A 27,209-nucleotide genomic window follows, 5' to 3' on the forward strand; every position below is an offset into this window, starting at 1 on the left:
GTGACAGAATATATCACCCCAAAATACACCAGTTTGGCATAAGAATTATTTAGAGCTAAAGACACTTAAAAATCAACATGTTAAGAAGGGCATTCTAATCTCCCTTTTCTTCCTGAAAATAGAATATTAAAAATTCCCATGTGAAAGATGCCCTCCTTGTACCAAGAGAAAAGAAACATTCTTCCATGGGCAGTCAAAGCCAAGAGAATTCTGCACAAACAGAACTTGTTAAAATAATTCTTATCTTCATTCAGCCTCCCCATGTATTTTAGTTACTTTCCCACAATTGCCTCTCTTTGTTCAGCCTTGTATAAAGTATTTAGATTTTGTCACTTCTTTGGGTTTTCATGTCATTATGAGGGCTCCTGTGTCATGTAAACCTTATGGAAATTTGTATGCTTTTCCGTTAATCTGTTTTATGTTAGTTTAATTTTCAGGCCTAGCTGAAAAACCCTAAGAGGATAGAGAGAAAATTTTGCCTCCTCTACATCTGTGATGGTTTGTTATCTAATTAAATCCACTGACCCATCAGCACAAAGCATTAAGATCTAACATTTTTAAAAAATATAGACACTTAATTTGCCTTAGTATTCATTCTCAATGTAAATATTTTTGGCTTTGAAATTTATCTAGGCTTCCCAAGAAAGTTTCCTTAAAATATTAATCATTTTGCCATCATCAAAATATCTACAAACAGTAAATGCTGGAGAGGGTGTGGAGAAAAGGGAACCCTCTTGCACTGTTGGTGGGAATGTAGATTGATACAGCCACTATGGAGAACAGTATGGAGGTTCCTTAAAAAACTACAAATAGAGCTACCATACGACCCAGCAATCCCACTACTGGGCATATACCCTGAGAAAACCATAATTCAAAAAGAGTCATGTACCACAATGTTCATTGCAGCTCTATTTACAATAGCCAGGACATGGAAGCAACCTAAGTGTCCACTGACAGATGAATGGATAAAGAATATGTGGCACATATACACAATGGAATATTACTCAGCCATAAAAAGAAACGAAATTGAGTTATTTGTAGTGAGGTGGATGGACCTAGGGTCTGTCATACAGAGTGAAGTAAGTCAGAAAGAGAAAAACAAATACCGTATGGTAACACACATATATGGAACCAAAAAAAAAAAATAGGTTATGAAGAACCTAGGGGCAGGACAGGAATAAAGACGCAGACGTAGAGAATGGACTTGAGGACGCGGGGAGGGGGAAGGGTAAACTGGGACGAAGTGAGAGAGTGGCATGGACTTATATACACTACCAAATGTAAAATAGATGGCTAGTGGGAAGCAGCCACATAGCACAAGGAGATCAGCTCGGTGCTCTGTGACCACCTAGAGGGGTGAGCTAGGGAGGGTGGGAGGGAGACGCAAGAGGGAGGAGATATAGGGATACATGTATATGTATAGCTGATTCACTTTGTTATAAAGCAGAAACTAACACACATTGTAAAGCAATTATACTCCAATAAAGATGTTAAACAAAAAAACTAAAAAAAAACCAATTATTTTTTATGAATATCATCAAATACTTCTTTACTTATTACTAGAAGTTTTACACCTGTTCTACATAAAATTGAAGTAGGTCAATTTGCATTCGTTAACAGGCAAATTTCCTGAAAAATAAAAACAAATGCATATCTTGTAGAATAATTTCTGACATTCTTACAATGAAACTCTGGGAACGTGTGAAATTATAAGTATGCATCATTGTAAGCAAATGATTTTTTAAATAAAACTTGAGCTTATAGGATTAATAAATAACGACTGGCCTGGACTTTCACATGGTCTATCAGCCCCAGCAGGATTAATTTGTAGCCCCCAAACTACATTATAAAAACAGAAGCCCGGCTGAATGAGTTCTTAGTTTGGAATATTTATGTGCTAAAACAGCAGCATGATCTACAAACATGCACAAGGCTATATCCTAGCTCCACTCAACACTTTATTACTAAGAAAAGAGGGTGCTTTGTTCTGAAGACAGCAAACTTGGGGTGGAGATGCTGACCTGCATCCATGATGCTCAGTTAGGGGGGATGATGTTAGTGTAACTGTATACAAAAACTGTAACACTTTAATGATTATAATATTGAAAAGATTTAGCAGTAAAGAATCAAGGTGGGATTATCCTAGAGAAAGGAGAGTGGCAAGAATTTTAAATCTCTTTGCTTGAGCTGGAATATCCATCTTCTCCTGCCTTGGACATTGGCATTCCTAGTTCCCAGGCCTTCAGACTTGGACTGGGCCTCATACCACTGGCCCTTTGATTCTCAGGCCTTTGGAATCCAGTTGGGACTTACACCATTGGTCCCCCTGGTTCTCAGGCCTCTGGACTCGGACCATATTCCACCATTGGCTTTCCTAGTCCTCCAGTTTGCGGACGGCAGATTATAGGACTTCTCGGCCTCCATGAAAGTATAAGCCAATTCCTATAATAAATCTCCTCTTATACATATCTATATAATATATCCTATTGGTTCTGTTTCTCTGGAAAACGCTGACTAGTACAGATTTTGGCTGAGAAACACCAGTACAGATGATCTCCAGGTTTCCTCTCTTCAGTTGAAAAACCAATGGCTCTATTTAATCTGCACACAGTTGGGGCAGCACGGCAGAGTGAACAGAGCACTGAATTCAGGATTCTGCCCCCATTTCTGCCACTACTTGTGTCAACGTGAGCAATTCAGTGAACCACCCTGGTTCTCCATTCACTAAGGTGTAAAGTGAAAGGCTCTGTGTGGCTGACTTGTGAGGCTCCATCTAACACTACCAGTCGCTGATCCTGGGGAAGATCTTGGAGTCCACGGAGGATCATCAGGTTCTAAGAGTGCCTCCAAAGAGCCTCCAGCACTAGAAGGTCCATTCAGGCCCAGGCTGGCCAACCCTTAACCACTGCTCAACCTATCAAGAAATTTTTTACTCACCGATGACGATTCATAATTAATTTAACAGTGGGAATGCCATGGAAAAATCAGGTTTGATTTATTTCTTCTCTGCCCTTCTCATTGAATTTGTTACCAATAAAATATCTTGAATTCATCTCCTAATTAGTATTCCCACGATCAGTGCCCTGGTCCAGGGTCTGCTCACTGATCTCCCAACTGTTCTCCAATTCCATGCTGTCCCTTCTCTGATAATACAGCCCCACATCATCTCACCAGTCATCTATCTAAATGTTAATGTGATCCATCTCCCTCCCTAATTAAAAACCCTCAGTGAGCTCCAGTGCCTGTAGAATTAAGTCCAGACTCTTTAGCATTGTTTCCAATGTGGTATCTGACCTCAATCCCAGCAACTGCTCTCACCTCCCAAGATCTCTACACTTGGGGACTTTTGGATTCAAGGATCTCTAAATCCAATCTGCCCTTGACCAAATATAGAAATGAAGCAAGTTTTACCATTACATACAAGCATCTTTTCTTAGCCTAAATCTTATCCCTTTTGCATAAAATCTTTTGGAAGCATAAATTTCTTTTAAGAATCAAAAAGAGCTCCTTGAATCAATAAATGTTTTGGTATAATTTCTCTATTTTTTAATACCACCCTGCCTCCCAAGCTACATGGTTTGTAACTCATTCATTTAACTTGTCAGTCATTCATATAGCAATCATTCGTGAATCTTCCTGTGTGTCCTGTACGTTGATAAACTATATAACAGGCTATATATTGGCTCTACAATGTTAAAGAAACATGTTTTTTCTAAGCACTTCAATTACTGAAATAATTTAATACTCAAGGACAATACTATAGCATACTATGTTAATTATTTTAATGCAATGACACATATAATTATTTTACATTTTAATCTAAAAAATGATGATGAGAGACTGAGAAATTAAGATAGTAGTTACCCCTATGAAGTCACCTTCTTCAAACTCACTTAAAATTTCAGAGTTGGTATTTTTGTTTGTGCTTGTATTACTTGACATGACCTTTAAATGTCCAGCAAGAACCAAGTAGTGTTCTAAGGGTATGTGTCCTTGTCTTAGAATCATACTTTCAGCTTCAAATCTGAGTAGAAAGAATATTAAAAACATCTCTTCTGTAAAATGGTAAGTCTGAAGTCATTACTGGCTAACAAAATCCTGTCAACTTCATCTGTAAAGAATTTTACTTTTTATTAAGAAGCAATTTTCATCCTCTTCTGGTAAAGACCTTGAAGCAGGGACCCTAGCCAACTTGTCCACAGCTATAGCATCAGAGCCTAGAATGGTGCTTGGCTCAGAACATAGACACTCAATGAATATATACTGAGTAGATTTATGAATAGGCAAAATAGGGGTGTCACACAACCACAGAACAGAAGGTCTCCCTACAAATTAATTCATTAGATGAGCCCTGCTACTTCACAAAATATAGGTATTTTTTAAAACTACTACTGCTGAATTCATGACGTAAGGCCAGATTTTTCACTTTCTGGGAGACATAAATTTGGTGTTGATTTGCGTTCCTTTTATCAAGACTTTTTTTAAGTACTATATTCAAGATCAGTTTTGCAAATCTGCTATTTCCCCTATTTATAGGTCTTTAGCCAGAAATAGCAGTTTGTCCACCCTTAATTTCTAGAAACAACCTACCTCTAGTAATAATACATGGTAAACTTTAATAGACATACAAACATGGAATATATAGCAATGATTTTAATTATTCAAAAGGAAGATATTTTATAAAGTATTGGGATTCTGCCCTACTTCAATAAGTTTGATGTTGTGAAGGAGAGTTAGAAGCAGGAAAACTCCCAACAAAACAACCATACAAGCTGATAAGTAAGCCTGTCACAGTTCCATAGATGCTGACAGAAGGCATGGGGCTCTTGAGTCAGAGACAAAGGACTTTACTAGTTGCAGCAAAAGGAGTAACAAGAGTATCAGTATTGTTGCACCAGTCCCCAAATCCCTCAAGGCAATGTGGGGGGCCCAGTGGAGCCCGCATATGCAGTGGGGTGAATCACAGGGGAGGATCCTGTGCATAGGGTATCCGCTGCTTTTATAACAGGCAGTAAGCAAGCTGGTTTGTCTGGAAGGCAACCAGGTGCCACGAAGAACAGCAATGCATTACTTTTCTCAGGACTGCCAGCTGCATAAACAATCCGAGAAATGGCCCAGGTAAAAGAACAGTCAAAGACTTGGGATTTTAGCACATTCAGTAAGAAGTTTAGGCACACAAGAAGCTCCAAGCAGACTGTATCTCAACATACAGGGCATAATAATACAAATGAATGGAATTTTAAAATAAAGCTAGACGGTTACCTAAAGAATTATGATTCTAGTTCCAAAAGGAAAAAAATACAAGGAGAAGTTTTACAATGCTATTTTCACTGCCTTTGAGAAAAGGATTCACGAGATTACAATGTGAAGACTACTGACTTTCGATTATGTTAATAGCAATTTTTAAAAACCACTACTCAAACTCTGTAGACTTGAACAAAATATCAAAAATTCCTGAAGTAACTGCCACATCCCAGAAATATCCTCAAGATAATGATTAGTTTCTACGAACCAAGAATAGGAGAACAGTCAATAGGAGCACCGAGGAATCATGAGAATGAGGCCAGTAATAAGTATGTGATGGGAAAGGAAGGAGAAGGTGTGGGGAATTGAAAACTAATAAATTTAGGACAAGCACTTTAATGAATAAAGTCTGGAATTCAACACTCAATTGGATTTAAAGCATCACAGAAAGAGCAGGAGGATTCCACATTCTGTTTTCTCTCTGTTATACTGTGCAAGTGCAGATGAGAGCCAGTCATTCCCAGCCAGGTTTTGAAGTGCATCATTTGGCTGCCAGATGCCCATTATACTAATTGGATCACCAGTTTCCTCTATATCTCGTTGACACAAGGATTCCAGGGCTACCCATTTCTCCTGCAGCATTAAAATTTAAGAACGCCACACATACAGTAAACCATAAAATATTCAGATGGGCCTGTACTCTACTTTTGTATTATATTGTAACTCTGGAATGATTCTTCAACAGCCTACATGAGCGATGTGAAGGAATGACAATACTAAATAGGTTTCTCATGTTTAACATTTAATTTTATACTTCCGGAGCATCTGACACACTTGTGAGTATTTACAATTTGATTCAAATCATCATCTTCCTCAAGCATTGTTTTCTTGTTTAGTATATAGCTACAACTGTTCCAACCTGACAAATATAGAAATCAGAGTACTTCTGTTAGGAACAGAAAAAGGAAGACTTAATACCCTCACAATCAAAAACTAAAATGTCCTCATTAATATACATATGGCTATACATGTATATTGTATATTGAACTCTAAGAAAAACCTATGAATATTATTATTTACAGATACACTGATTCATTTTGGTTTTATTCTCCATTTAAAAGGGTAAATTTGAATAAATATTAATATCACTCTTCACTGAATGACCTGGTGCTTAATAAAAGTAACTCCCCATTAAAATTTCTAGATATCCATGATTTTAAAAATGAGACTTCATGTTAATACTACATTATTTAACTTTTTCCAAGAAAGACTCACATACACAATGGATCTTGTATTAAGCAGGGTTCTGGGTTCCAGACAAAAGAATCCACTCTGATCGGTTTAAAGAAAGAAAGGATTTACTACAGGTACTAGATAGCTTATAGAATCTTTGGAAAGGTTAGTGAAATAGTTTCTAAGCCAAACTTACAGGAATAACTTTGATGAAAATGCTGGGCAGATCCCAGAACCACTTTGTCTCCACCACAGTCAGGAAACTGGGGCTACCACATCTAAACAAGGAATCCTGTGGGTTTTGCCAGTTCCTGCACCAGCAAAACGGATGTCCCATGTCCTACCCTTCCCTGCCCCATATATTAATTGCAAACCAAATGTCATGAAGATATATCTGTCAGAATCTAAACCTTGTACTGATACACTAAAAGAAAGTGAGGAGGGGCTGGAAAAGGCAGATTTTTGTTTTGGTTTGGTTAATATTCTATACTGAGATGGCAGGATTTACATTATGGGGAAATATAAAAATGTAGCGCTTTTTCAAAAGATTTTGGGTAACCCAGATTGCAAATGTCAACTTCAACTTTATCATAAAATTCAGGGTACCTTATCTAATATATTTGGCATGTTTTTCCTCTTTCTAGACAAATAAGTAGACTGTTATAGTAGTCCAGTCATTTTTTTTATTGTTTTGGAATTTTGCTTATAAGTTTTGATCTTCATCCTATTTTCAATTCTAGTTTCCTTCAGGTTGGTTGAAAAATTCATCATTACATTACAGAGTTCAAAGCACAAACCCCAAATTATTACACATTTCTTTTGATCAATATTCAATTTGTAACATGTCTTTTGTCTTCAAAGTTTTGTTAAACTCTATTCACCATCTGCCACTGCTTATCTTAGGGGATTGCCAAGACCCAAATGGAATATTTTCGTGTCACTTACTCTTGATAGATTGTGGTCTGGCAAAGTTGAAGCTGTACTTCATTTGGCAAACTGTGTAATGACCTATTCTTCTTTAGACATAGTTGAAGCTTTTACAAAAAGAAGAAGAAAGAAAATAAATAAATAATAGCGTAGAAAAGAGCTAAAGGAAAAAGATTATGATGCTCTGCAATTAGCTCAGATCCCTTCAACGTTTCTGATAACCAAAACAAGAGTAGATTTTATGTGTTTCCCAAGGTCCAGCCATTTTTTATGTGATAGACATTGGTAATTAAAATCTTCCATATCTGGATTCATGAGAATTTGGTATGATCCTAACAGAGCAAAACTTTTCCTATGGAAGGGAAGGAGACACTGAGACACTGAGGAGATGGTCTTCCCCAGTACTCATGAAGCTCCATGGTGTTAGGCCCTCAACCTCTGTGAAGAAGTTGGTAAGGAATCCTTCAGAACCTAGCTTGCCCAGCAAAACAGTTAGGACAAACCAAGGACCAGAAAAGTAAAATCTGATGGTGTCCAGGAATCCTTTACTGGAAGACTTTGAGGTAAAAAGTTCAAGCATGCCTTTTTTTCCTTTTCCAAAGTATTAGGTTTTAATACGCATTAATATTGCATCTGCCTGCTATCACTGAGAAAGAACTGTGAGGTGGCTACTAAATCTTTAAAATGTTTGCATTTCTAAAAGGTCTGAAAACAAAGATATGTTCATAACCCCTACCTCACACCATATACAAAGATTAACTCAAAAAGTGGATCAATGATGTAAATATAAGATCCAAAAATATTAAACCAGAAAATATAGGGGTAAACCTTCATGACCTTGGATTTGGTAATAGATTCTTAGATATAACACACAAGCAGCAATAGAAAAAATAAACTGGACTTCATCCAAACTTAAAACTTTTTGCATCAAAGGACATTATCAAAGAAAATGAAAAGAAAACCAACATATAGAATGGGAGAAAATATTTGCAAGTCACATATTTGACAAGGATTTAATACCCAGAATATATAAAGAACTCCCAACTCGGTAACTAAAAGACAAACAGGCCAATTTTAAAATGGGCAGTGGACTTGAATAGGTGTTTCTCCAAAGAAGATATACAAACGGCCATGAAATGATACATGAAAAGATGCTTAACCACCTTGGGAAATGCAGATCAAACACAGAATGAGATACCACTTCACACCTACTAGCACAGCAGTAATAATAATAGCAGTAGTAATAGTAGAAAATAACAAGTATTGATGAGGATGTGGAGAAATTGGAACCCTTGGGCATTGTTGGTGGGAATGCAATTGGTGCAGCTACTGTGGAAAACAATATGGCAATTACTCAAAAAGCTACAGAATTATCATACGACCCAGCAATTCCACTCTTAGGTAACCCCTTCCTTGACACCTAATTCCTGGCAACCACTAATTGTTTTCTCTCCCTACAGTTTTACCATCCACAGTATCACATAAATAGAATCAGACAATGCATTACTTTTTGTGTCTGGCTTAGCAAAATGCATTTAAGATCATCCGTGTCTTGTATGAATCAACAGTTTGTTCCTTTTTATTGTTCAGTTGTATTTCATTGTATGGCTATATCAGTTTGTTTATCCATTCACCTGTTGAAGGATATTTATAAGGATGATCCTTAAATTTCCCTTTTCATTACTAAATAATTAAAATTCCATTTAATTCCTAAATGGGTATAGTTTTGTGTTAATATTTTATTTTAATTTTTTGAAATTTGGTGTTTATGATGTACAGACTTAATTTAGTATTTAAAAAAACACTTGACTAACTAAAAGGCCTCATTTTCTGACCTGCTAGGTAAGTTTTCTGCAAAGGCAATTTGATTAAAAATTTTGAAATTTTAGGGTGCTTAAAACCTTAAGTATCAACTTCTACATGTTATGACCATATCTTTTAAATTTTTTATGACATTTTAACCATTTTTAAGTGTGCATTTCAATGGCATTAATTACATTCACGCTGTTGTGCAACCATCACCACTGTTTCCAAATCTTTTCCATCACCCCATAGAGAAACTCTGTAACTATTAAGTAATGACTCTCCATAAGCCCTCACCCCAGCCCCTGGCAAGCACTGTTGTACTCTCTGCTTCTGAGTTTGACTACTCTAGATACCTCATGTCAGTGGAATCATGTAGTATTTGTCATTCTGTGACTGGCTTATTTCACTTAACATAATGTCCTCAAGGTCATCCATACGATTATGTGTATCAGAACTGTCATTCCTTTTGAAGGCTAAATAACTTTCCACTAGACAGATACACTACAACTTATTTATCCACTCATTTGTCGATGGGCATTTAGATTATTTCCACATCTTGGCTATTGTAAATAATGCTACAATGAACCCAGGAGTGTTGATATCTCTTTGAGGTCTTGATTTTAATTCTTTTGGAAAAATATCAGAAGTGAGACTGTTTGATCATAGAGTAGTTCTATTTTTAATTTTTTGAGGAACCTCCATACTGTTTTCTACAGTGGTTACACCATTTTACATTCCCACCAACAGTATACAAGGATTCTAATTTTTCCACATCCTTGCCAACACTTGTTGTCTTTTGAATTTTTGATAATAGCCATCCTAACAGGTGTGAGGTGATAGCTTATTGTGGTTTAATTTGCATTTTCCTGACCTTAAGCATCTTTTCATTTGCCTGTTGGTTTTTTGTATGTCTTCTTTGGAGAAATGTCTATTGAGTTCCTTTGCCCATTTTTTAATCTGGTTATTTGTTTTTTTGCTATTGTGCTGTTGCAGTTTCTTACATATTTTGGATATTAAGCCCTTATCAGATAAATGGTTTGCAAATATTATCTCTCATTCCATTGGTTGCCTTTCTATTTTGTTGATTATTTCCTTTGATGTGCAGAAGACTCTTAGTTTGATGTAGTCCCACTTGTTTATGTTTTTTTTTTTTTTTTGGCCGCACTGCACCACATGTGGCTCTTAGTTCCCCAATCAGGGATAACCCGTGCCCCCTGCAATGGAAGCGCGGAGTCCTAACCACTGGGCTGCCGGGGAAGTTCCAAGTCCCACTTGTCTATTTTTGCTTTTGTTGCCTGAGCTTCTGTCATATCAATGAAATAACTGATAAGATCACTGTCACAATGGATGTCCCCTTCACAATAGCATCAAAAAGAAAATATTTAGGAATAAAGTTAACTAGGGAGGTAAAAGATCTGTACACTAAAAACTATAAAACATTGATGAAAGGAATTAAAGAAGACACAAACAAATGGAAAGACATCTCATGTTCATGGACTGGAAGACTTAATATTGGTTAAATGTCCATACTACACAATCTACAGATTCAATCAATCCCTATCAACTTCCAACAGCTTTTTTTTTCAGAAATAGAAAAAACATTCTAAAATTCATATGGAACCACAAAGGACAGCGAATTGCCAAAACGATCTTGAGAAGGAAGAACAAAGCTGGAAATATCACACTTCTTGATTTCAAAATATATTACAAAGTTACAGTAATTAAAACAGTATGGTACTGGCATAAAGACAGATATAGATCAATTGAACAAAATAGAGAGCCCAGAAATGAATCCACACATGTACGGTCAATTGATCTTCAACAAGGGTGCCAAGAATGCACAATGGGGAGAGGACAGTCTCTCCAACAAATGGTACTGTACAACAGATAATGACAGTCAGGTCTGTATCTGTGGGAGAAACACGTTTCAAACAAGCAAAGGAGGAATGCTAGAATAAATCCTATGGTAACAGGCTGAAGTTAGAGACATCCATTTGAACTAATGTTTATTTTAATATATATACAGATGGATATATACAGAAATGAATATAGATAAATGGGTTAATATACTACAAACACTTGCCAGCTCTATGCACTAAGAGGGCCTAGAAGTAATGACTCTCCAGTTGTAACAAGAACAACTAGTGGACAGGTTTTGGTTTCTAAATACCATTCTCCAATAAAAGGAACTATACTTCTTAAAGAATGGCTGGTTCTTAGGCCAGGGCACAGAAAATACAAGATAAGCCTGGAGAATCTTACAGTGCCAGAAAGTAAGTTGGTGATAATAATTATTATTATAAATGAAATAAAAATAAAATAAATAAAAGACATGGGTCTGTCAAATGGACACATGAGCCACCCTTAAGAGGTCCTGATACCCAGAGGTGGAATAATTTAAGCAATATAATAAACGATGATAATAAAGAATTATAACCCAAAGAATAAAATAAATATCCATATGGCAATAAATATCTATGAGACCATCTGATATAAATATACAAGTGAATGAATGAATGAATAAATGAAAAGAGGCAATTCTTCCTTTCAGAAGAATTATAAATGCAAAAAGAATGAGGAAAACCGAGCATCACCACTAGAGTACCAAAGTAATAATTGCTGCAGGGAAGATCCACTGATGAATGCTGAAATTAGTGAGAGAAACAGGTTATCCACATTGCCTCCAAGTATCTCCCATAAAATATTAATAACTGTGGAGGTTTAACATATGCCTACAATTTCTTAAATATTCCTCCATCCAGAAGATGGACCTTAATTCCCCTGGACTGGGCTGGACTTAGTAACTCACTTCCAAAGGACAGAATATGGAAAGGGGAAATGGTAACTTTCCATGGAGAATCCTGGCAGATATTACCTTAGCCAACTAATCAAGGATAACATCGCCAGTAATAAGACATTAATGTCATGCACCCAAAATCTATAACTTCAGTCTGATCATGAGAAAAAAAAAAGTAAACCCAAACTGAAGGACATTCTACAAAACATCTAACCAGTACACCTCAAAACTGTCAATGTAATGAAAGACAAGGAAAAAAATGAGGAACTATCACAGATTGAAGGAGAGTAAGGAGACATGAAAACTAAAAGCACTGTGGTCTCCTGACTTGAATCCTGGAACAGAAAAAAAGACAGTGGAAGCACTGGGGAAATCTAAATAGTCTGTAGTTTAATTTACAGTATTTGTTGAACCAATCTTAATTTCTTAGTTTTGGTCATTGTTCCATGGCTACGTGAGATGTTAACATCTGGGGAGACTGGGCAGAGAGTATACCAGAATTATCTGTACTATCTCTGCAATTCTTCTGTAAGCCTAAAATTATCAACATAAAAAGTTTAAAAATTTTTTAGCTTCAGCTAAACACAGTAATTTGAAATAAATGGGTCTCAATCCCAGGTAACTGAAGCCCAAAATAAAAGCAAATCAGCTGTATCCAGTTATTACTATTCACCCATGCAATCTGAATGTCCAAGTTTTCCAACTAAAATCTCTCATAGAATGCCTATGATTCATAAAGAGTAAATATCTATGTTTACACCTTCAGGAACACAATTCTGTATTTAAATCAGATTCTGTAAGAAAGATAAATTGAACTTAAATCATGTTTGTTTATACTCCTTTTTCCAAATTGTAAATTCACTGCTAAGTCGAGGACTGTCTGTAACCAGACAAGAATTTCAGCTCGTTATTACAAGAACTTACATGGCTATGATACCAGTGTTGGAATCTCCTGGACTAAAATGATATAGGTGGATTCAAGACAATGTCATAGGCACAGAAAACAGTGACTTTTAGAAACGTCTGATGCCAAAGATGATGAATACTTGTAATATAGCACTTTATTTTTTAGGATACTCTGAAATGCTTTATACCTTAAAATGTTTAAAATCAATATCTCTTTTTACTTTAGAGCTGGTTTACAAAACATCCTTTAGAGGCTAAAAAACAACAAATGTAAATCCAATTTACCTAAGTATATTAAAATTTTAATAGAAGTAGAGAAGGTCCACCTAATATCTTAGGAACAGAAATTCACAGCTACATAATGGATTGCTTTGAAGTTTGTTCAAAGATTAGTAAATTAAAGTTACAGAAAACATTTTAATAGGCTTAAATAAATTTATTTATATTCAAAATCAATGATTTATCTTAAACATATACCTCAAACATAACACACAGTAGGAACTCAATGATCAGTATTTCTTTAACTCATATACAAAATAAATGAAAGACTGCTTCACTAGACCAAAAGAAAATATAAATATTACAACCATCTTTATTTAATCCCATTTTGTTTTCTAAAACCGTAAAATTGGGCTTCCCTGGTGGCGCAGTGGTTGAGAATCTGCCTGCTAATGCAGGGGACACGGGTTCGAGCCCTGGTCTGGGAAGATCCCACATGCCGCGGAGCAACTAGGCCCGTGAGCCACAACTACTGAGCCTGCGCGTCTGGAGCCTGTGCTCCGCAACAAGAGAGGCCGCGATAGTGAGAGGCCCGCGCACCGCGATGAAGAGTGGCCCCCACTTGCCACAACTAGAGAAAGCCCTCGCACAGAAACGAAGATCCAACACAACAAAAATTAATTAATTAATTAATAAACTCCTACCCCCAACATCTTCTTTAAAAATAAATAAATAAATAAAACCGTAAAATTAAGGCAAGGATTAGGAGAGTATAAGTGTAAGAAAAATAATTTGGCATGATGTTTTCATAGTGTTAACCTGTATTCGCTTAAAATTATAGAAGAAAAGCACTATTAATAACATTGGAATAATCATTATCAGAAAAAAAACTTTTTAAATTTCTTTACCTTTCTGAGATTTTCTTTGCTTAGGCTGAATGAACAACAATGTTTTCAGCTTTCCAAATTCTTTGCTCTGTAAAACAAAGTGTATTTACATTAAATGCATCCCACTTGTCCCCAAGGATACAACTTCTTCTAAAAATCTGGAAAGCATTTATAGCCTGGGTAACATAGAGTGTTATATTTATGTAATAGTGACTTCTAACTTTGCAGGAAAACTTTGTTGAAATAACTTTAAGAAACAGATTTACTTAAAACAACTAAAGCACCAAGCATGGAATTCACTGGTCATATTATAGATAGACAAGTTTGATTCTAACTAACAGGACCATTATAGCAAGTTGAGAGTTGTTTGCTTGTTACAAGTCACCCCATGAATGTAACTTACTCTCATGTCAGCTCAGTTGAATAGAGATCACATTCACCAAACAGACTCCATGAACCTACACAAAAGTATCAAGAGTAACTTTCCTTTTTATCTAGGGAATTCAGTTTCAAAACAGTGTTACTGACTGAGGGCTACACTCTAAGGTGAAACACAACTCAGTTTAGTTAAGTTTATTTATCCCAATACAGCATCTTGCCTTAACTTTTTATTCCAGGTCTTAGGCATCAACATGAAAAAGCATGACCTCCAGCCAAATCTTGATATCTATTTACTCTTCATATCGCATAGGCAATGATGAGAAACTGAATATAGATCTAAGATACTCCTAGACATATTCTGATAGCTTGTTTGTTCTTATTAATAGTAATAATAACAATTTATCGAGCATTTATTATGTATCAGGCACTGTTTCAAGTACTTTACGTCCATTAACTCATAAAAGCAGTTTATATTTTTTGACTTCCTATATAAGGAAGAAACCCTCTGGCTGTTTAACATGACCTGTCAATGACACAGGGAATATGCTGACTTAATTCTTCTGGTTTGTAGTAGCTATTTTTAAAATGGAATGAATGACAACACTACTACAGTCTACCCAAGCAATATAGCAGAGATGATGCAACACATAATCCTTAAATCAAGGAACTGTGCTTCACTACATCTCCTGCCTACGCTGGAAACTACACTGCACAGTGTGACGCACTTCCATCTTGGCTGGCACTGTTCTAACGGGATCTAGTAATATTATTCATCTGTGCTCATGAAAAGTGAATTTTTACCCATAATGTACTCATACAAATGCCAGCAACAAGAAGAAATTACTGATAGGATTAACATATAACAATTTAATTGTGCCAAATTAAAAAAAGAAAACAGAGGCAAGTGAGTTGTTTCATTTGATGTCAATATATTCACCAAATATATATAAGAATTTAACTCTATTAAGCATAATAAACTGTAATTTGGGGAATTAACTTTAACTCTGTGATAGATAGAATACATATAAGTTCAAATTACTTTTAATACTGAATATATTAAAATTTAAAACTGGCCTACAAAACACATATCATTATGAAAAGAGCTAATACATTCACACGCATATAAAGAATGGAGGGAGGGCTTCCCTGGTGGCGCAGTGGTTGAGGGTCCGCCTGCCGATGCAGGGGACGCGGGTTCGTGCCCCGGTCTGGGAAGATCCCACATGCTGCGAAGCAGCTGGGCCCGTGAGCCATGGCCGCTGAGCCTGTGCTCCGCAACGGGAGAGGCAACAGCAGTGAGAGGCCCGCGCACCGCAAAAAAAAAAAAAAAAAAAAAAAAAAAAAAGAATGGAGGGAAATACACCAGAATGTCATAATTGATGATCTGTCCCCCTGGGTATAGAATTTTTAGTCATTTTTATTTTCTTCTTAATCTTTTTAAAACCCAAATTTCCTACACTTAACCTGTATTACTTTTATTTCAAGTTTTAAAAAATAGCTCAATTTTTTTCTGATTATGAAAATAATTTATTTACATTTAAAACTGAAAATCTATTGAAATCCTACCAACCATAGTTATATTTTGATGCATTCTAGAGCTCTGTGTCTCTGTTTCTGTGTGTGTATATGAATATATATTCACATATATACATATCTGCACACTAAAGAAACATAATTTTATAAAAATAAAATTATACTATTCTGTTTTTTGGCTTGATTTTTTTTCTTCAGTGACATACTATTTACTTCTTTCCACATGTACACAGTTACTTTTAATAGCTGCATTGTACTCCATTATATAATTTATCAATTACCCCTCAGAACCCAGTTTAGACATCACTTAAGAAGCAAAGCGAGAGAGAGGCATGGACATATATACACTACCAAACATAAGGTAGATAGCTAGTGGGAAGCAGCTGCATAGCACAGGGAGATCAGCTCGGTGCTTTGTGACCGCCTGGAGGGGTGGGATAGGGAGGGTGGGAGGGAGGGAGACGCAAGAGGGAAGAGATATAGGAACATATGTATATGTATAACTGATTCACTTTGTTATAAAGCAGAAACTAACACACCATTGTAAAGCAATTATACCCCAATAAAGATGTTAAAAATAATAATAAATTATAAGGCGCTTCCAAAAAACAAAAAATTAGTAGGAATGACAAAATTAACGTTAGTTGGCCAAAACTATAAACTGGTAAAGTCTTTCCAGAAAACAAGCATAAGAGGGCTTCCCTGGTGGCGCAATGGTTAAGAATCCGCATGCCAATGCAGGGGACACGGGTTTGATCCCTGGTCTGGGAAGATCCCACATGCCGTGGAGCAGCTAAGCCTTAGTGTCACAACTACTGAGCCTGTGCTCTAGAGCCCACGAGCCACAACTGCTGAGCCCACACGCCGCAACTACTGGAGCCCACACGCCGCAACTACTGAAGCCCACGCGCCTAGAGCCCATGCTCCGCAACAAGAGAAGCCACTGCAATGAGAAGCCTGCTCACCGCAATGAAGAATAGCTCCCGCTTGCTGCAACTAGAGAAAGCCCACACGCAGCAATGAAGATAAAAATAAAACAGAGCCAAAATACAGCCAAAAATAAAAATAAATAAATTTTTTTTAAAAAAGAAGCTTTCACTTCCTCCCAAGTCTGGGTTCAGCTCCCCTCAGATGCATTTCAACCACAATCTATCTGTCAACACTGCACTCAATGAATGTCTAGCTGACTGTCTTCTTTCCTAAACCATAAGGGACCGTCTATGTCTGATTAAATGTTGTAGCCCCATACCTACTATAGTGCCCAATAAATAGCTGTTGAAATATAAGTTGCTTCCTTTTTTAAAATAAAAATACAATAATAGAATCAACATTCCTGCACACACAAATTTGTGCACTTATCCAATTATTCCCATGGCATAAATTTCTAAAACTGGAGTTGCAGAGACAGAGGTATGCACATTTTGAATTATAATAAATATTGCCAAATTGCCCTCCAAAATCCTTGTAGAAATTTACATTCCCACCATCAATGGATAAAAGTGTCTATTTTTTTGTATCTTTTAAATACTGAGTATTGTCACTCTTTTTAAAACCTTCAGAGTGATATCATTATCATTTGTCACTTTTACAATTAGAAAAAAAATTAAGACATTACAGGTTTTGCTATTCTTAAAACTAGATAGCTATTAATTAGGATGCAGTTAAAAAATACTAACCAAGTTATATTTAGGATAATTGCTCATGCTGAATAAAAGTTCATTAGCCAAATGATTCTTTATGTTCAAGTAAAACAGTGCCCATCCTTTTGCTCAACTATTTTCAAGGTACCTGAAGGAGAGACGATATAAATATACAGAAAATGTATATGGTAAGTACTTACTTGATAGAGAAAACGTGCAGGAAAACCAGCTAACGTGGAGATGAACTGACTGGAGTAGAACATACATAGAACATCCTTAATGTGCAAGTTAGGACGCGGGGAAAAACTCTAAGGTATGGATTCAAAAAACAAGATGAAATTGGGAACTTACTGTGGAGGTGTGTATGTTGCTCTGACAAATGAAGCTGAAAGATGTTGTCTTGCTGTTCTAGAATTGCATTCCCAAAAGCTTATTGTCACTGTCCACAAGAATGCTTACCAGTACCCCAAACTCAGTGTGTCCAAAAGAAAACTCATATTCTTCCTCTCTTCCCCGCAGAACACTTAGTTAATTTTGGATCCAGGCCATGATGTTATATCTAGACTTGTAATGTGCAATACGTAAACATGGCTCATACAAACTGAGATGTGCTGTAAGTATTCACTGGACTTCAAAGACTTAGTATAAAACAGGATGTAAAATATCTCATTATAATTTTTATATAGATTACTTGTTGAAATGATCGTATTTTGGAAATACTGAGTTGAAAATATATTATTAAAAAATAATTTCACCTGTTTTTCCCCTCCCCTTTTTTTAAAAATGTGGCCACTGGAAATTTAAAGTTACATGTGTGGCTCACATTATTATATTTCTATTGGACAGCAATGACCTACACCATTGAGATCTAGACCACTGAGATCAAGGGCTAGATTATGAAGCCAACTATCCGTTGTTGTGCTCTAAGAATTCCAGAAAGGAGCAAAGAAGTGAGAGGAGGAAGGAGCTAGCTGTGAACTGGGTTTGGCTGGAATTTTGTGGAGTCAAAGAAGGGGATTTCCAGGCATGGGAGAAAGGACCATAAAGCAAAGATGAGAAAACTAGGTTCTAAATGCCAGATTTTCTAGACCTATGGCTCTAGAAACTATGGCTCTTATCTCTCTGCTCCTTCTGCCAGAGCCTTCAGTAGTGCCTCAGAACACTCTAATCATGTCTGAGCTGGACTACGAGGTAGCAAGCTTGAGCCAAAGGGTTAAAATGGGAAAGTATGTCTCCTGTATCCAGGAGCTGCCAATAAGAGAACCAAGAGGACAATGAACTGGAAGGGCAGAAATCAGCTGGCCAACTCCCCCCGCCTCCCATGCCCTGCCACCCAGGAGATTCTTTTTCCAGTGTCAGCCTGGGAGTTCTGAGTCTGGGTGGAGAGTTTTGTTTGTATGTTTTTATTTTGGTTGTGCATTTCAAAGATGGCATCACTCCCTCACAGAGCCTCCTTTAACCTATAACAAAACCCCAGGCTGTCCCAATCCCAAAGTTTGCCTGAACCTCATAAGAATTTGCCACATGCTACGGAATCTGTGCCTTGGATGTCAAAGCTGTCATCAGCGTCCAGCTTTGTATCCATCTCCTTTCCAATAAGCAGATGGCAGCCTGGCCCCAGTTACTTCAACTTCACTCATGTTCTTACCCCATGGAAATCCCTGCACGCCTTGTGCTCAGGCATGCCCAACTACTGAACACCTGAAGCTCAGGACCTTTTTCAACCTTATGTTACTAAAACAAAAAGCAGTGGTTGCCTGGAGCCAGAAAGGGGCTGAAGAAACTTTGGGGAGTGATGCATATTTTCACTATTTTGATTGTGGTGATGGTTTATCGGTATACACATATATTATCAAAATATGCACCTTCATTATATCAATTATACCTCCATAAAGCTGTTAAAAACAGTATTAACATGTTTCCTTCTCATAATCAGTTTCATCAATCAAGAAATTAATGAATAAATACTTATCTATCACCTACTCTGGCTATCTCCATCCCTGGTAGAAATAGTGTTTTCTTGGCCAAACAGCATCTAATAGAAGCCATTCTAGTATTTCCTTTACTTAAATAAAGTAGTATTTTAGCAGCATAGCTTCCTTAATGTATTTCATTGCATTAACCAGAGGAAAAACTCATCTGAAATATGTTCGAAACTAGTGGGTTGTCTTTCCACAGAATTATCTCTAGGGAATTAAAAATAAAACTCTGAAAACTTCACAATCCAGTACAGGCATACCTCATTTTATTGTGCATCGCAGACACTGCATTTTGTTTTGCTTTTATAAATTGAAGGCTTGTGGCAACCCTGCATTGAGCAAGTCTATCAGCAAAAAGATCACGACTTACTGAAGGCTCAGATGATGGTTAGCATTTTTAGCAATAAAGCACTTTTAAATTAAGATATGTATATTTTTTAGATATAATGTTATTGCACACTTAATAGACAACAGTATAGTGTAAACATAACTCTTACATGCACTGGGAAACAAAAAAAAATCATGAGAATCACTTCACTGTGATATTTGATTTATTGCAGTGGTCTGGAACCGAACCTGAGGTATGCCTGTGGAGCACAGTAGCTGTCCTAGGTTGGGTTTCACAGAAGCCTGAGATGGGGATTCTTGTGCTAGTGATCTGAGGTTCTCAGGTGAAAGCTATAAGGAAATGGGGCATGCAAGACAGGGAAAGGGAAGAAGCAAAGCAAAGATGTGGGTGCCGCTGCAGTCCACCCCAGCCTGATCCCACAAGCAACTGTGGAGCAGGAATGACACTGCCAACCAGTTCCCCCTGGAGCAGGAAGGAGCCCTCCTAGCAATCATCCTTTAGCTACAGACCACACCTGAAAGCCTTGGGGTGTAACCACCTGTGCATGTCCTGGAAAGGCAGCTTCCATCAGCGAGGGCAGTTCTTGAGAGAAGGTACAACTGTGAGCTGTTGGCAGCCTATACTCATAGCAGCTGGAGAATGAGGGCACCTACCCACCTGAAAAACCCAGTGTTTCCGTTTCCTCGTCTGTAAAATGGGACTAACGACATCAGCTACTTCATACACTTAGAATCACACATAGCACATGCTCAATAAATATGTTATTGCTGCTGTTGTGTCTTCAGAGATGTCCACAGTGGGCGTCTCACTGCCCAGGTATAATCCAAACGCCCTACACAGCTGCACACCCAGGAGAGATTTTTGCCCCAACATTACTTAATTAAGGGCAATCTAAAGATTTCACATTTAGGTGACTCCCTAGATAAACATATCCATTTTATCTGACATTTTCCCCAAGTTCAAAATCAAGCAAGGATAACCTTTTCTGTTTCTCTTTAAAGAGTGGGAATGGTGCTATCTCAATATCAGCTGCTTTTTTAAAAATAATTTATGTCTATATTCATTTATTTTTGGCTGCATTAGGTCTTCATTGCTGGGCGCATGCGGGCTTTCTCTAGTTGTGGTGAGCGGGGGCTACTCTTCGTTGCGGTGCGCAGGCTTCTCATTGCAGTGGCTTCTCTTGTTGCGGAGCATGGGCTCGAGGCACATGGGCTTCAGTAGTTGTGGCACATGGGCTCAGTAGTTGTGGCTCGCAGTCTCTAGAGAGCAGGCTCAGTAGTTGTGGTGCACGGGCTTGGTTGCTCCGCGGCACATGGGATCTTCCCAGACCTGGGCTCCAACCCGTGTCCCCTGCATTGGCAGGCGGATTCTTAACCACTGCGCCACCAGGGAAGCCCCACATCAGCTGCTTTTCACTTCTGTGGGAGATCCTCAGTAAATGGTCTTCATTTAGAGTGTGATAGGAAAACCAAAACCAAAACCAAAACCCCTCTCTCACCTATGCTGCGTGACCCCAATCATGAAACCAGTCTTCCTCAAGCAACAGAGTTCCCACAGGTACACCCCATACTTGGAGCAACACTGAAAGTCCCAGGGGCTAATTCTCTGGTTCTTGCATTCTCCAGAAGCAAATACATAGAAAATTTACTCTTCCTCTGGTTCTCTCTCCTAGTTTTGGAAACCAAATTGACATCTCTTACTCACAGCTGACTAAAGAAAGTGGGATGGGTCAGTGGCGACTAGACTCGGTTCCCAGGAGAGGGAAGGAATGCCCGCGAATTCGAGGAGGGGGCGGGCCTCGCTGAGGTGGCTGGCTCGCCTCGGCTCCGCGGCTTTTGGGAATGAGCACACCAAGGGAAGCCCTCGCGGGAGAGGCGGACCTGGCCGCTGCGGACAGGCCCCTGGGCGGCTGTTACCTTTTCTTGCACTGGGTCAATCCGCAGACGTGCGCCAGGATCCGGGCCGCCCGCAGGAGCCTTCCCCTAGCCCCCGACGGGCGCGGTCGGGAGGAGTCGGCGGGGCTCGGAAGCCCGGCCATGGCCGCGGGAGAGCCTTGGGCCTCCCCTTCCCCTGGACACTGTGGGCTCCGCTCCCTACCGGGAGGCGGCGACGGCGAGGGGCGAGGGGCGGGGTCCGGGGAGGACACGCAAACCTTCCGCTGCGGCAGGAACGGAAACGGGTGCGTGGAGGTGGGGAAAAGTGAACTTTTATTTTTATATTGAAACTAATGAGGCTAAGCTGTGGAAGTAAGTGTAACATACGCATGCGTTCTTAGAATAATACATGACTTTAAAATAAATTCAGCGAAGGGGAGGGAGACCCTCGGGGTAGCGATCTGCAGGGAGGCGCCCTCGAGGGCAAGGTTGAGAAATGCTGTCACCTACCCGGATACTTCTTTCTGCAAACGAGTTCTTGCCTCTTGTTGCACGCCCTGAGCCCGGATCCAGGAGACGCCCTGTCCCGCGCTGGGCGTGGAGCTTCCCCGCGGCGAGCCCCTCTGCGAAGAGGACCGCAAATCCACCTCCTGACCCTGCGGTCAAACTCGTTTACTGAAACATCGTGAGACCTGCTGCATCTGGGCCTTCTTGGCAAAAACTGTAAGGACGGGCTTTAAACAACCACGAGCAGAACTTGAGGGAACTTGGGCAGTGAAAGCCAAGAGACTGGCTGTAGTGTAGATGGTACTGACGGCTTAAAGGGCCCTAGGAGGTCTTTTACTAGGCCGATTTATGTGATTGCCCGTTTGGGTGGGGCAACTTAACAGCAGAATAGCCCCGTTTGCTTTAAGTTTCCTGGGAAACGAAGTTAAATACACTTTGGTTGTTTTCAAGTACTTACAATTTCGTCAAACACCTGCAATTTCGTCAGACACCTGCCATGTAACAGGTTCCTTCCATTACAAAGGCCTCAAAACGGAATTATGCCAGTAATATATGGAATCTCTCTACAGCAATGTTCTGTTGGGAGAAAATACAAATGTAGAAGAAGATTGCCTTTTTATGTTTTCTTGGAGAGAAAAAATAACTTTACATTGTCTTTTCAGAGACCCTCAAGAGTGGAGGGTCCTAGGAGAGAAACAGTGCATTGGAATTAACCTACAATTCTCCTGCTGTGTCTTTCTTCTGTGTTTCTCCTTTGCTACTCACACAAAACACTTCACCTCTGGACACCAAGTATATGGAGGTTTTTCCCACACCAAGCAATTCCCTACCTCACCAGCTGAGTACCCTACAATTTAACTCAAATCTAACACTATCTACCTGGAGACAATGTCAGATCCCAGAAGTTAAGGGCTCAGTCCTACAAGACTGCTCCCACCCTACCTCAGATACAAATCCCAAGTAGCAGGTCCCCAGGTTACCCACAACTTCGATCTGATTTCCCACCACCACTTCCCCTTTGATTCGATTATTTGCTAGAATAGCTTACAGAACTCAGGGAAAAACTTACTGATGTCTACCAGTTTGTTAAAGGATAAGTAAGGGATACAGATGAACAGCCAGATGAAAACATACATAGTCTGAGAGGGTGCCGCCGCAGAAACCTCCAGCCCCGTGGAGCTGGGGTACATCACCCCTCCAAAGGTGAATGTATTCATTGGGCTGGAAGCTCTCCAAAGGGTACCACTGGGATTACGGAGGCTTCCTCATGTAGGCACGATCAATTATTAACTCCATTTCCATCCCTTCTGCCCTCTCTGGAGAAATGGGGAGCAGGCCTGAAAATTTCAAGCTTCTAAGTATGGCGTGGTCTTTCTGGTGACCAGACCCCATCTAGGAGCCCACTCAGAGTCGATGCAATAGAACAAAAGATGCTTCTAGTGCCCTTGCCACTTGAGAATTTACAAAGGTTTGGGGAGCACTGTGTCAGGAACCAGGGACATAGACCAATATAGACCATAGACCAATATATATATTTTCTATTATCTCACACACAGACTCTAGACTGTACCATATTTGATGCATCTGATACACTAAATATTACATTGCATTTACTGAAGAATTTCTACTATGCTTTATCATTTCCAATAATGAAGAATTAAATATTTAATTTGTAGTTTTATGTTGCCTCAGATCAGTTGCTGAACATGTTAGAAACAATGTTTTATCTGTCAGAAGTCTATTTCAATAAACTTTTTCACCTACTTCATTTTGTCCCTGATAGAAGTATAATTTTTTATTCTCTTTTGCCATAACAGTAGTATGAACTGTTTAGAATGTACGATGTTAAGTGTACATGAAATACATAGCTCTTAAAAGTGCTTTATATTTTTATTAACTTTCAAGAAGAGATTTCATTGTTAGAATGTGGGGATGACGGTCTGTTGAGAGCTTCCGGGAAGATGGCGGAAGAGTAAGACGCGGAGATCACCTTCCTCCCCACAGATACACCAGAAATACATCTACACGTGGAACAACTCCTACAGAACACCTACTGAACGCTGGCAGAAGACCTCAGACCTCCCAAAAGGCACGAAACTCCCCACGTACCTGGGTAGGGCAAAAGAAAAAAAGAAAACTGAGACAAAAGTATAGGGACGGGACCTGCACCACTGGGAGGGAGCCGTTTCCACACACTAGGAAGCCCCTTCGCGGGTGGAGACTGCGGGTAGTGGAGGGGGAAAGCTTTGGAGCCGCGGAGGAGAGCACAGCAACAGGGGTGCGGAGAGAAAAGCGGGGAGATTCCCGCGCAGAGGATCGGTGCCGACCAGCACTCACCAGTCCGAGAGGCCTGTCTGCTCACCCGCCAGGGTGGGCGGGCCTGGGAGCTGAGGCTCGGGCTTCGGTCGGAGCGCCGGAAGAGGACTCGAGTTGGCAGCGTAAACACAGCCTTCAGGGGTTAGTGCGCCACGGCTAGCCGGGAGGGAGGCCAGGGAAAAGTCTGGATCTGCCGAAGAGGCAAGAGACTTTTTCTTCCCTCTTTCTTTCCTGGTGCGTGAGGAGAGGGGATTAAGAGCGCCGCTTAAAGGAGCTCCAGAGACGGACGCGAGCCGCGGCTAAAAGCGCAGACCCCAGAGACGGACATGAGACGCTAAGGCTGCTGCTGCTGCCACCAAGAAGCCTGTGTGCCAGCACAGGTCACTATCCACACCCCCCTTCCGGGGAGCCTGTGCAGCCCGCCACTGCCAGGGTCCCGGGATCCGGGGACAACTACCCCAGGGGGAACGCATGGCGCGCCTCAGGCTGGTGCAACGTCACGCCGGCCTCTGCCGCCGCAGGCCCGCCCCGCACTCCGTGCCCCTCCCTCTCCCCTGGCCTGAGTGAGCCACAGCCCCCGAGTCAGCGGCTCCTTTAACCCCTTCCTGTCTGAGCGAAGAACAGACGCCCTCCGGCGACCTACACGCAGAGGCGGGGCCAAATCCAAAGCTGAGCCCCTGGGAGCTGTGAGAACAAAGAAAAGAAAGGGAAATCTCTCCCAGCAGCCTCAGAAGCAGCGGTTTAAAGCTCCACAATCAACTCGATGTACCCTGCATCTGTGGAATACCTGAATAGACAAGGAATGATCCCAAAATAAGGAGGTGGGCTTTGAGAGCAAGAGTTATGATTTTTTCCCCTTTTCCTCTTTTTGTGAGTGTGTATATGTATGCTTCTGTGTGAGATTTTGTCTGTATAGCTTTGCTTCCACCATTTGTCCTAGGGTTCTATCCGTCCGTTGTTTTTTTTTAATTTTTTTATTTTCCTCTTAATAATTTTTTTTATTTTAATAACTTTATTATATTTTATCTTACTTTACTTTATTTTACTTTATCTTCTTTCTTTCTTTTTTCCTTCCTTCCCTCCTTCCTTCCTTCCTCCCTCCCTCCCTCCCTCCTTTCTTTCTTTCTTTCTACTTCTACTAATTCTTTCTTTCTACTTTTTCTCCCTTTTATTCTGAGCCGTGCGCATGAAAGGCTCTTGGTGCTGCAGCCAGCAGTCAGTGCTATGCCTCTGAGGTGAGAGAGCCAACTTCAGGACACTGGTCCACAAGAGACCTCCCAGCTCCACATAATATCAGATGGCGAAAATCTCCCAGCGATCTCCATCTCAACACCAGCACCCAGCGTCACTCAACGACCAGCAACCTACAGTGCTGGACATCCTATGCCAAACAACTAGCAAGACAGGAACACAGCCCCACCCATTAGCAGAGAGGCTGCCTAAAATCATAATAAGTCCACAGACACCCCAAAACACACCACCAGATGTGCACACCACAAGATGTGGACCTTCCCACCAGAAAGACAAGATCCAACCTCATCCACCAGAACACAGGCACTAGTTCCCTCCACCAGGAAGCCTACACAACCCACTGAACCAACCTTAGCCACTGGGGACAGACACCAAAAACAACGGGAATTACGAACCTGCAGCCTGTAAAAAGGAGACCCCAAACAGTAAGATAAGCAAAATGAGAAGACAGAAAAACACACAGCAGATGAAGGAGCAAGATAAAAACCCACCAGACCAAACAAATGAAGAGGAAATAGGCAGTCTACCTGAAAATTCAGAATAATGATAGTAAAGATGATCCAAAATCTTGGAAATAAAATAGACAAAATGCAAGAAACAATTAACAAGGATCTAGAAGAACTAAAGATGAAACAAACAACGACGAACAACACAATAAATGAAATTAAAAATACCATAGATGGGATCAATAGCAGAATAACTGAGGCAGAAGAACGGATAAGTGACCTGGAAGATAAAATAGTGGAAATAACTACTGCAGAGCAGAATAAAGAAAAAAGAATGAAAAAAAATGAGGACAGTCTCAGAGACATCTGGGACAACATTAAACACACCAACATTCGAATTGTAGGGGTTCCAGAAGAAGAAGAGAAAACGAAAGGGACTGAGAAAATATTTGAAGAGATTATAGTTGAAAACTTCCCTAATATGGGAAAGGAAATAGTTAATCAAGTCCAGGAAGCACAGAGAGTCCCATACAGGATAAATCCAAGGAGAAATACGCCAAGACACATATTAATCAAACTGTCAAAAATTAAATACAAAGAAAGCATATTAAAAGCAGCAAGGGAAAAACAACAAATAACACACAGGGGAATCCCCATAAGGTTAACTGCTGATCCTTCAGCAGAAACTCTGCAAGCCAGAAGGGACTGGCAGGACATACTGAAAGTGATGAAGGAGAAAAACCTGCAACCAAGACTACTCTACCCAGCAAGGATCTCATTCAGATTTGATGGAGAAATTAAAACCTTTACAGACAAGCAAAAGCTGAGAGAGTTCAGCACCACCAAACCAGCTTTACAACAACTGCTAAAGGAACTTCTCTAGGCAAGAAACACAAGAGAAGGAAAAGACCTAC

At 39.6% G+C, this 27,209-nt stretch overlaps 1 long non-coding RNA gene across 1 annotated transcript in view; it reads right to left on the reverse strand.

Annotated features, from left to right (window-relative positions):
- Nucleotides 1–14,743, reverse strand: part of LOC149749152 (uncharacterized) — a 76,071-nt gene extending 61,328 nt beyond the window's left edge. The window contains exon 1 of the long non-coding RNA XR_016393290.1: nt 14,041–14,743. This is a non-coding gene — a long non-coding RNA (uncharacterized LOC149749152). The remainder of the gene's footprint in view (nt 1–14,040) is intronic.
- Between the last annotated feature and the right edge of the window lie 12,466 nt (nt 14,744–27,209).

The sequence above is a fragment of the Delphinapterus leucas genome, chromosome 5 (genome assembly GCF_059928025.1).
Source record: "Delphinapterus leucas isolate spDelLeu-1000000601 "Yukka" chromosome 5, BTC_Dleu_Yukka2, whole genome shotgun sequence".
Taxonomy (NCBI): Eukaryota; Metazoa; Chordata; class Mammalia; order Artiodactyla; family Monodontidae; genus Delphinapterus; species Delphinapterus leucas.